General features: G+C 29.2%; 1 protein-coding gene across 2 annotated transcripts in view; it reads right to left on the bottom strand.

Annotated features, from left to right (window-relative positions):
• LOC101236587 (leucine-rich repeat serine/threonine-protein kinase 1) overlaps positions 1-12,265 on the bottom strand; it is a 216,950-nt gene that overhangs the window by 6,716 nt on the left and 197,969 nt on the right. The window lies entirely within an intron of this gene.

Below are 12,265 nucleotides of genomic sequence, written 5' to 3' on the forward strand. Positions count from 1 at the left end.
TGTGTATTCTATTGTTTCTGTGTTTGTCTCTGTAATTAAGAACTGTTTTTAGTAGTTAGAATTAATTTTCTGTATGAAACTGATGGCAAAATGTGCTGAATTCTGTCACAGACATCAAAAATTCGTATATGAGAAAACTTTGACGGCGTTGAGCCACCTCTAAATATTAATATTTTTTTATGAAACTTTACACATAATTTTTTTGTATGAAATGGAACCATTTAAAATGGTCAGACTTAACATTGCTCTTATTTAATTTTTTATCATCATATAAGGGCCACCCTAATATATATATATATACATATATATATATATATATATATATATATATATATATATATATATATATATATATATATATATATATATATATATATATATATATATATATATATATATATATATATATATGTATGTATATATATGTATATATATGTGTAAACATTTATGTGTATATATATGCATATATATGTATACATATATATATATATGCATATATATACATATAAATATATATGTACATATATATATATATATATATATGTATTAAGAGGTAAGCAGATTCTATGTGTTGACCAGCCTCGCACCCCTTCTTAATTCATCTATTAGGCTGGTGTAGTTGTATTTATAACACATTGTTACCAGTTTAAGTTGTTGAATGGATCTCATTAACTCCATGCATGAATTTTGCCTGTGTTTTTATGACTAGGCAACTTATTTCTATTATCTCCTAATGAGGGTACAGCTATAAAACTCAGTTTTATGGTTCTGGGACCAGCTGGTAGTCAGGTTTCCCAAACTCTGTGGTAGCTCTCAGAGATACTGATTCCACCAACAACTTTTAATTATATTAGAGTATGAACAATGCCTTGTTGCGCATGGATGGTGCCTCTGTTTGTACTTTTGGCATGCATTGTCGAGGCCATATTTACAACCCTTTGTTAAGGCTTAGGGCTTATTAATAGTATTGAGGCAATTGCTTGGACAATTTAATAGTATACTGAGTACTATCTGTGCTTTATGTCAAGTTCTTTAACAAATTAAAAAATGACTAATGTACTAAAAACTGTAAAATACAAAAAACCATCGTTATCACCAAGTTCTCTAAACCTATCATTCCCTAATATTCGTTGTCTTCTAAGTAATTTTTCTTCTGTCGAGTCTTACCTTTTGCAAAGTTCACCAGACCTACTTGCTCTTTCTGAGACTAATATGAGTTCAGCTCTTTTATTTTGAGATCTTAGTGCTGATGGTTATCTTCCTTTAATTTGTAAAAACTCCAACAGTCACATGCTTGGCCTGGACATTTACATTTGTAAGAATTCACCCATTTATTAGGAAACTAGGTTTGAATCCACAGACTACTATTATGTCTTGTTTCTAACCATAGTCAGTTCTCAGTTTCTTCACATTCACCCTTAGGTGCTTCTGAGAGAGATCAAATTGTATCTCTCTAAAACTTTTATCTCATTCTTCTTCATCATCAGAATCCCTCTATTATTGTACGCCTTACAACTACCTTAAAGCTGAGACTCCTTCTGTGATTTTCTTTGTGATGGCCCTTGGGTAAAAATCTATCATCTTCCTGCTGAAAAATATGCTTCTTACGTAACTTCTTGGATTCAGGCTGGCATGGAATCTTTTATTCCTTTATGATGATTCCAAGTCAAGCTTCACTCTTTTCCATGGTTTTTCTCTCATTGTGCTACTGCAATTTCCAATTTTAACTGTTACTTTCATATCTACCAGCAAAACAATTCTTCAGAAAACAGACGTTTGTTTACTATTGCTAGAAACCATTGTAAATAGGTTTTGTCTAATGCCAAAGCCCGCTATTTTCAGGTCACAAAATCTTGTATTTCATCTTAAAAAATTAAACTCTTGTGACTTCTGGAGAACCTTTAACAGTATCTATAATAAGAGCAAATCTGTTATTGCACCTCTATTGTATGGTTCAGATTTTGTCACCTCACCTAAAGACAAAGCTGGATTGTTTGCTAAAAACTTCTCATCAATATCATATCTTGATTCTACTAGTCATGTTTTACCTGATATAGGTGACAAACAACTTAACCCATTGCCTGACATTCGTATCACTCCAGCTTCTGTATCTAAAGTGATTTCCAGCTTAGACTCTTTTATAGCTTGTGATCTGGACAACATACCTGTTATAGTTTAGCAAAAGTGTTCCTCAGAGCTATTGTCTGTGCTTTCGAAACTATTTAAAAAGTGCTTTTCAGAGTCATGTTTTCCAGCCTACTGGAGGGCTTTTCGAAAATTCTGGAGAGCAATATGGCTCATCTAACTACTGCTCCATTAGTCTTCTTACTATCATAAGCAAGGATTTTGAGTCTTTAACAATTAATTTCTTATCTTGAATCTAATAACCTACTTTCTGATAATCAATATGGATTTTGATCTTCTTGTTCTACTGATTTGTTAATGCTGATTTGTTAATGGTAATAACCAATAGGTTTTATCGTGCATTAGATGGTGGAGAGGTTAAGGCTATCGCTCTTGACATTTCTAAAGCTTTTGATAAAGTTTGGCAAGCTGGTCTTCTCCAAAAGCTCTCCTCTTACAGTGCATTAGTTAACATCTTTAAGGTTATTGAATCTTTCTAATTATAGTACAAAAGTGGACAGTAATCTTTTTCATATTCTGTAACTTTAGGGGTTCCTTAAGATTCTATTCTTGGCCCTATACATTTTTTAATTTACATTAAGAATCTCCCAGAAACTTTTACATCTTAAGTGGCATTGTTCGCTGATGATACTACCATTTATTCTTGTCTTGATAAGAAGCAAACACTCTCTGATTGTTTGCAAGGGGCATTTGAGCTTGAAAAAGATCTCACTTCTGCTACAGCATGGACTCTTAGAGGCTGGTGAACTTTAACCTGGATAAAACTCAATTTTTTTCAGATAATCTTTATTGCAATAATCTAGATCTTCCTATATTTATGAACGGTAATGTACTTGATGAGTCATCTACCCTTCACATTCTAAAATTAACTCTTACTTCTGATCTTTCTTGAAAACCATATATCAAATCCATTGTAAAATTAGCATCTAATAAGGTTGCATCTTTTTATCATGCTTGCCACTTTCTTACTCAGAATTCTATTCTTTATCTCTATAAATCTCAAATCAGACCTTGTATGAAATACTGTTGACATATCTGGGGCGGATCTTCAAATGATGCCCTTTCTCTTTTAGACAAGGTGCACAAACACATTGTAAACTTAGTTGGACCTGCTCTTGCAGCCAACCTCCAGCCATTATCACATCATTGCAATGTTACTTCTCATTCTCTTTTTCATAAATACTATAACAGGGCACTACACTAAAGAGCTAGCGTCTCTTGTGCCATCTACTAAAATTAATTTTCATGTTACTTGTCATTTAATCAAGTCTCATCCTTTTACTGTGACTGTTCCTAAGTGCTACAAATATTCTTAATTGTCTAGTTTTTTTCTTTGAACTTTGGAAAAGGAAGCGATTTCTAAAGAACTTTTGAAAAAAGTTCTTTGGAATTTGCTTCCTTCATCTTGTTTTCCTGACTCATCTAACTTGCAATTTTTTAAGTCGTTTGTTAATCGATATTAACAGACAACTTAAAAGTATAAGTACTCTATATAAGAACTGGTCAAAATTATAGCACAAAATTAAAATAAAAATTGAATGATAGAAATTTAATAGAGGGTTGAATGAAAAGTTATAATTACTTTTTTATCTGAAGAATAAAATTTTACTTTTTACAAAAATGAATGAAAATTGAAAATACATTTAAAGTTAACATGTTTTAAAGTTCACTTAGTAATAATACAGAAAAATAAGCTGGTCAAAATTATAGCACATGGCACGAATTTTAGATAAAAAAACATAAGAATTTGATGTAATATGAAGATTTGTTGAACCTTTTAATTCTAAAAATTTGAGAAATATAATCTGGAACAGAATTTACCAATTTAATGCAAAGATCAACTGAAGTCTTGTCCCAAATGTCTTGAATTGCATCCTTTAGGTCATTTGTGTTGCTTATGTTGTAATTTTTGAGTTTTTGGCCAATAATTGACCAAATATTATCAATCGAATTTGCATCTAGTGAAATTTGTTGCCATTCTAGGAGCCAAATATTCTTCGCTGAAAATCATTCCAGAGTTTTTTTTGCTTTGTGACACAGTGCGTTGTCTTGTATAATATAATAATCTTCAGCTTCAGAGCTCACTGCTTTGCGACCCATTGCATAAATTTTGTTTTAATTTTAAAATTACTTAAGAAATATTGAAAATTGCAAGGTTTGCTATTTTATATAATTAACTATGATGCTAGTAGATAAATAAAATATCATACGCAATAATGCATCAATGCATTTAATAATTCACACTGTCAAAATTATGTATGAATAAGAGTGTGTTATAAATTTGACCAACATTTTTGTATATGTTTGTAAAATTGTTTATTTCTAAGATGAATAATGAACAAAATTTTTAATTTTATGTGCACATTTTAAATGACTAGTGTAAACACATTACAAAATACAGTACCTCTCAACAATATGATGCATGCAAAAATTTTACACGACAATCTTAATTTAATAGGTTGTGCTATAATTTTGACCAGTCCTTTATATATATATATATATATACATATATATATATATATATATATATATATATATATATATATATATATATATATAAATATATATATATATATATATATATATATATATATATATATACATATATTTATATATGCATATATATATATATATACATATATATATAATATATACATATATATATATATATGTATATAATATATACATATATGTATAATATATACATATATGCATATATATATATATTATATATATGCATATATGCATATGTGTATATATATATATATATATATATATATATATACATATATATATATACATATATATATATATATATATATGCATATATATATATACATATATATATATATACATATATATATAATATATACATATATGTATAATATATAATAATATATATAATATATACATATATATATATATATAATATATACATATATATATATATATGTATATAATATATACATATATGCATATATATATATTATATATATGCATATATGCATATATGCATATATGTATATATATATATATATATATATATATATATATATATACATATATATATATATATATATATATATATATATATATATATATATATATATATATATATATATATATATATATATATATATATATATATATATATATATATATAAGAACTGTTATTAATAAACCTCTGTTTCAATGAAACTGCTTTTTGCATATCTAATAACTGTATTTATCGGTTCTCTGAAACATATAATTTTTTCAGAACATTCGAAATAGTAAAAAAATCATAGTTAGAAAGTGTGATTAATGAGATTTGTCTCAATAAAATAAAATTTAAAACAATTAAAATTGTTAGTTATTTAAAACATCTGAGATGTTGCCGCAAGTTGATATCTATTACCATAAAATGTTTTAAGTAAACTGGAGATGAAATTCCACCAAAAAGAACAGGGAAAAAAAGATTTGGTTTGTACTAAAATAATTCATAAAGGTTATGCGTGAAAAAATTGGACAGAATCAGGAAAAATATTTAATCAGGAGTATTGTAAAAGAATTTTAAACAATTTCAAAACCATCAGAAATTTGATTAGTTTACAAAAAGCTTATAAAAAACAATTATCTGCTGGTCTGGCAAACAGAAATAAGCTTGAGCATGTTAAGAGATGCAAAATGATAAAGAAACGGCATAGTGGCCCGCCATTATTTTTTTCTGATGAAAAATTATTCATGTTTGAGCACCCTAACAAACAAAATGAGTTTATGGTGTAAGTTTGCTAGAGCATCCAGAGTTATGGTTTTTTGGTGCATTCTCCAAGGAACGAAAACTTTCACTAAAATTTATTGATAAAGGAGAATTCACCAGCAACTCTATTTAAATGACATTTTGATGTCATTTTGAATTTGCTTATATGAATTTTTTGATGTCATTTTGAATTTGCTTATAAGAAGAGGTTAATGTGAAACCTCATGCAGATGAAATAATTGAAGGTATATGGACAATACCTTTCAGCAAGATTCAGCCCTAACACATAAAGCAAAACCGTTCAAGTATGATATGAGAAATATTTCCCTTGTTTCATTCCAGTGTCTGAATAGTATATATATATATATTTATATATATATATATATATATATATATATATATATATATATATATATATATATATATATATATATATATATATATATATATATATATATATATATATATATATATATATATACACCAAACTTTGATCTTTATTATTCATCTCCCAAAATTAAATAGTGGTTGCTTGTATCTTTGTTAGGATTTAAATGGTTGCTTGTAGCCTTGTTCAGATTTAAGCGGTTCATTGCTTATATGTTTCTTTCTTGAAATCACTACACAAAGCTGGGTATTGTTCTACAAGCTAAAACATGAATTGTTGGTTTTAATTGTTATTATGTCATAACCTTTGCATAATTTGTAATTATTGCAATTCCTCTCTCTGCAATGTTTATTTGCACATAGAAGGATTTAAAAAAATATATATATAATAATTTTGTAGAAGCATGAAAAGGGTTTAATTCACTGGTGAAATAAAGGAAGCCAAAGTTTATTTTTGTTTGCATTAATGTTCTTGGTAGCCCAGGCATGACAGGCTTTTTAAGTTAAATGTTAAAAGTTAGTTTTTTTTCAAAAGATTTTGGAAGATTTCCTGTTTAATGGTGTTTGGAATGATAAGAGTGCCAGTGGCATAATTTCTATAGTAAGGTACGAGTTATACTTTGCAATTGAAGTCAAAACTCCTTCATCCACCTCTTTGTCAATAAAGTTCTTGAAAACTGTGAGATCTTAAACCAGATTTAAGTCTTTGTTTGGTTCATTGCCACTATTTGTGCATTCTATGGCAACTGGAGCACTCAGTGTTGTTTGCTGTGGTATTTCAACAAGTGACAAGTATTATTTCAACATTTGCTAAAGATGAATGCATTTATTTGTTTGTGGGTCAGCTGTTCCCAATTTCAAGTTTTGAATTCAATAAATTTGTTTTTGTAGACAGTTAGGAATGTTTTTTTAGATAAAAACAGCGAGTATGGTAAAAGGTTTTCCTTCAGTATTTGCAATAATTTTATCATTCCAGTGAAGAACTGAAAACTCTGGTGGGAGAATCTCTCCCTGATTTTATTTAGTTTAAACTTTAATTTGATCATGCTTCTTCTTTTTTCAATTCTTAAAAGTGCATTCCACAGTTGATCTACTAAGAGATATCCTTTGAGACTCCTGCATTTGGTGAGACAGACATAAGAAAAAATGTTACTTGATTGCTAGAAACTTTAATTTGATCAGCTGCTGCAACCAGTGATATTTTCATTAACGTGAAGTAAAATTTTAAGTAAAAATAATTGATTTCGTTAATGTGAATAAAAACTTAAAATTAGGATATATCTGAAGAACGAAAACTGAAATAGAATTGAATATAAGCATCAAAAAACGAAAATAGGAATAGAATTAAGAATTATTAACGAACGAAAATTATTGAATATTAAAAAAGTTTTGATACAATAATTAGTTTTTTTTTACAATTAGTAAAAAAAAACTAATTATTGTATATAAATAATGAGGGCGCGTGTGGCGCATTTCTTGCCGGAAAAAATTCCAGTAACTTAGTAGCGCACATTCAGAGAATACATAAAGAGACACACAAATGTTACACGGATGAAAAGAAAAAGCGAAATGCAGAAAAAATGTTTTTGAAACGTAAAATTGATGAAATCAATTCTACATCTTCCCAAAATAGTGAAAAGACAAAAACCCAGACAACAAGAGAGAGCTTTGAACCCCGAATCACCGCGTGGCCAACGGAATCAAGTGAATATCAAGTGCGTCAGAATAGCGTGAATGAAATGATTGTTAATACCAGCTATCCAATGGTATTGCTAGATCAGCCGTCGTTTCGAAAGATGATAAAAACGCTTGACCCAAAATTTAAATTGCCAGGTAATAATTAACACAACTAAATTTTTAAATTATTGTTTTAGATTCATTCAATGCTAAACAATTTTTAAATGTTTACCTGTAATTATCGTATCATTAGTGTAACACTATAGTAACTAACTACACAAACTGATGTGCATTAAATTTTAACTAATTTAAATTTTATATTGCAGGGTCTGCAACACTGAACAAGCGGATAAACGAGCGTTTTCTTCGACAATCTGCACAACTGAAAGACTTGATAAATCATACACGCAAAGTAACAATTTGTCTTGATGGTTGGACGAAGAAGGATCTCACAGCATCGTTCCTTGGAGTATCTGCTTGTTTCTATGACACCACCATTGATAAAACACGACATGCTTTCCTAAATTTGATGGAACTCCAACATCCCCACACGGGTGAGATGCTTGCCGAATGTTTAAAGAAATGTCTTGACCAGTGGGGTATTAGAGAAAATCAAGTTATGTTGATTGTTTCAGACAACGGGTCTAATATGGTTAAAGCCATCAGGCTCTTACATGAAGTGCATGCAGCTAAGAAATCTGACGAATCTGAATCTTATGAGTTTGAATCTGACAAATCTGAATCTTATGAGTTTGAATCTGACGAGTCTGAACATGAAACTGATGAGGAAGAGATCCAGTCTCAGTCAGAACAAACTGATTTATTCCTACCAGATCATATTCCATATCGTCGAATGCCCTGTATGGCTCACACACTCCAGCTTCTCATAAAACCAGTTTATGAACATTATAGTGCAACCATCTTAGAAACGAGACAAGTTGTATCAAGAATTAGGAAATCGAGTGTGGCAATTGAGAAACTTATTGACAAGTGTGGAAAGTCTGTGATAACTGACTGCACCTCAAGATGGAACAGTACATATCAGATGATTGACCGGCTGTTGAAAATAAAGACATCGGTGAATGAAGTTCTTACAGAAATTGGTACATATTATTTTATTATTTATGTTATTAGTGTATATAAATTGTTTTCGGAATTTTATTAAATCTACAAAATTGTGTCTTACCTTATTTAAACTAAAAAAACGAAAATGTTAATAAATTGTAAGTTCATTAGTCATTATCATTAAAAAACAAGACAGGGCATATAGTCTTTAAATTAGGTTTACTAATAACACGGAAAGACTTTACCCTGCCTTTTAAATCACATCACAATAGCATGGAAAAAAGAGACGTATATCAATGACAATTATTAGTTATAACAATTGTTATTAGTAAACTTTAATTACAGATAGTTTACTTAAATTTAGGAATCGACACATTCAAAGCAAGTGAATGGGTTCGTCTTCAAAACATTTCTTCACTTTTGGAACCATTTGCAGTACAAACAGATATACTTAAGACCGATGCCCAGTCTCTTTCACAGGTTCTACCATCTATACTCAATTTGGAATGCCATTTACAAGAATATCCTACCAACAAGTCTTTGACAGCGAATCTTCTTGGAGATCTACATCAACTGTTTCAATCAATTCTGCAGCCGGACTCAGATACGTTTAATCCTCTTCCGTCTGCTGCATGTTTGTTAGATCCAACCATTGCTGCCTTTATACTCACACCGGAAATGGACACCTTGCTCCATGCAGCAAAGATGTATATAATAAAAGTTTGTGGAGTAGAACAAGAATTACAAGCTGCTGCTGAGTCAAATGGATCTGAATGTGAATTTGCTGCCATAAAGCGCTTTAAGTTCTTGTCAAATAAAATCTTTACAAAAGAAGGAAAGATTTATAACCAAGACAATATCACTGTTGCAAGTCAGCTGTCAAGGTATTTGGTTGACATAAGCAGTGATGAAGCGCTGCCAAGTAACGGCCTGCTCTTTTGGAAACAAAACAAAAGCAAGTATAGCAAGATTGCAGTTTTGGCTGAAGATTTACTGTCCGCCCCAGCATCACAGGCGTTTGTAGAAAAGATTTTTTCACTTTGTGGAATTTTAACTGTTGGTCGCCGCAATCGAATGAAAAAATCATTAGAGATGAGAGTTTTTATGAAACTGAACAAAAACTTGTAATTATAATTCAACCAGATATTTTCTTTCAATTTCAAAAAAAAAATCTTATTATAACTCAATTGAATCATTGAATGAGTATTTTATGACTATTTGTATGGTTATTTAGATGTTTATTACTAAGTTAAAAAATTTTTCAAATTTCTTTCTTGAAACTTATGTATTACATTATTTCTTGAAATAATGATAGGGGAGACCGGGGCTAGTTGTCAGCAGGGGTAAGTTGACGAATTGCGTTTATGTGCAGAGTCTTTTATCAAAAAGTATCAGAAATCTTAGGGAACTTTCCTAATTGATCATTTCATCTTGGGTCCTATGAATAAAACTACTATAAATATTCCAGTCACAACTGATTTACTATTATCAGTCAGGTTTTTTTAGTAGTTGTCGTTTTTCAGGATCTTTAGGCAGTTTATTGAAAAGCTTTTGGGGTTTATTGGCAAAATTTTCACAGGGGAAGCTGAAAAACAAAAATATCTTAATAAAATCAAATTTTTTTTTAAATTATTATTTATAACAATATTGAAAAAATTTATTTTAACAAAAAAAAAATTTTTTAATTTATTTTTTACAAAAAAATTTTTTTATGGGATTTTGTTACCAGGAACAAAGGTAGGGTGTTGTTTTGGCTTCATATTCGAACTACTAACTGCTTCTAGCTCATAGAAATATTTAAAAATTTTTATAAATTTTTACTCACTAATACGTTTGTAATCTTTATTATAGTTTGCGCCAACTTACCCCGGGGTGGGGTAATTTTTTTTTTTTTTTTAAGGCCCCGGAAGGAGCCATAAGATTTTTTTTTTTAATGAATGCAACAAGTACAAGTTACCCAAAATCATAAACTTCAAGATTGCACTTTAATTTTTTCAAAAAAATGTGTCGTTACGACTACTAATTGCTGTGAAATTTGATATAAGTAAAATATGAACTGATTTAGAAACTGAAATAAGAATTAAAATGATTGAAATCATAAGAACTGAACTGAAATTAATTTAATCAGAACTGATTCAAAAGAAGTAAAATTAAAATTAAAAATTATATCAATGCTTCAAGAACTAAGTAAAATTGGAAATTGAAATTATATTTAGAACTTAAATATCAATGGCTGCAACAATTTAAGATCATCAAAAATGCTTCTTGAAAGAGCTAAAGAAATTTTTTTAGATTTCCTTGTTTGAATAATCAAGATTTCCTTGTTTGGGACAATGAGGAAGTTGGAAGAATGTCTTCTCTTATAACTTGAATTTCTTAATGAAACATTTAATTTGCACTCTTTCTTTTTTGCTTTTGAGTTGCTTTTTTTTATTTTTTGATTCTTCATTTCTTATTATCTATCTGTGCATACTCTGTAAATACTTCTTGGCACTTCCTGCTACCAAGTTCCTTCATTCTAATAATTTTTGATTTTATAAAAATTCAATATCTTCTTTCCTTGAGGCAAATTTAATCTCTTTGAATTGTTTCAATGGCATCAACAGCAGAGAAGCCACAGAGCATAACTTTCTTTTCTTTGAATTCTTCTTGTTTTGTTATTTGATTTTGAGATTCACTTTTGGAATGTATTTCAGGGAGGTACATTCATTGTAGAAAAATGCAACTTTGTCATAAGTATTTACCTTATCATAGATAGCTTTTGCCTCATCCACAACTTGATAAGCAATGGTTGAGATAAAAATATTTTTGACTCCAAGAGAGTTATCTTAAATGTGCAACAGTTTCGAAAGATATTTTTGACAGGGTTGAAGAGTTTCTCCAGAAAATCTTTTTTACTAAGCTATTTTTCTGTATTTTTTCAGAATCCAAAACATAGTAACTTCCATAAAATTGCAGAATATTCTTGACTTTAAAAATGTTTTGGAAAGTTTGGGGTTCCAGAATGTTCTTAATCATCCACAATACTCTTAAACAGATCTGAATATTTGGAACATCCTTAAATAATTTGAAACCTTTTACAATATGTAAAGTAATTCAAACATTCAGCAATTTAGAAAGCTGTTTAGAACCTTGCAAAATGTACTGTATGCTTCATTCCTTCCTTTTGAAACTTTCCAACTTTAGGCAACAACTTTTCTATGATGAAAACATTGTATTTTTGGTTATGCTTGAGTTGTGTAAAAAAAAAAA

Source organism: Hydra vulgaris, chromosome 03 (genome assembly GCF_038396675.1).
Source record: "Hydra vulgaris chromosome 03, alternate assembly HydraT2T_AEP".
In the NCBI taxonomy this organism is placed as follows: domain Eukaryota; kingdom Metazoa; phylum Cnidaria; class Hydrozoa; order Anthoathecata; family Hydridae; genus Hydra; species Hydra vulgaris.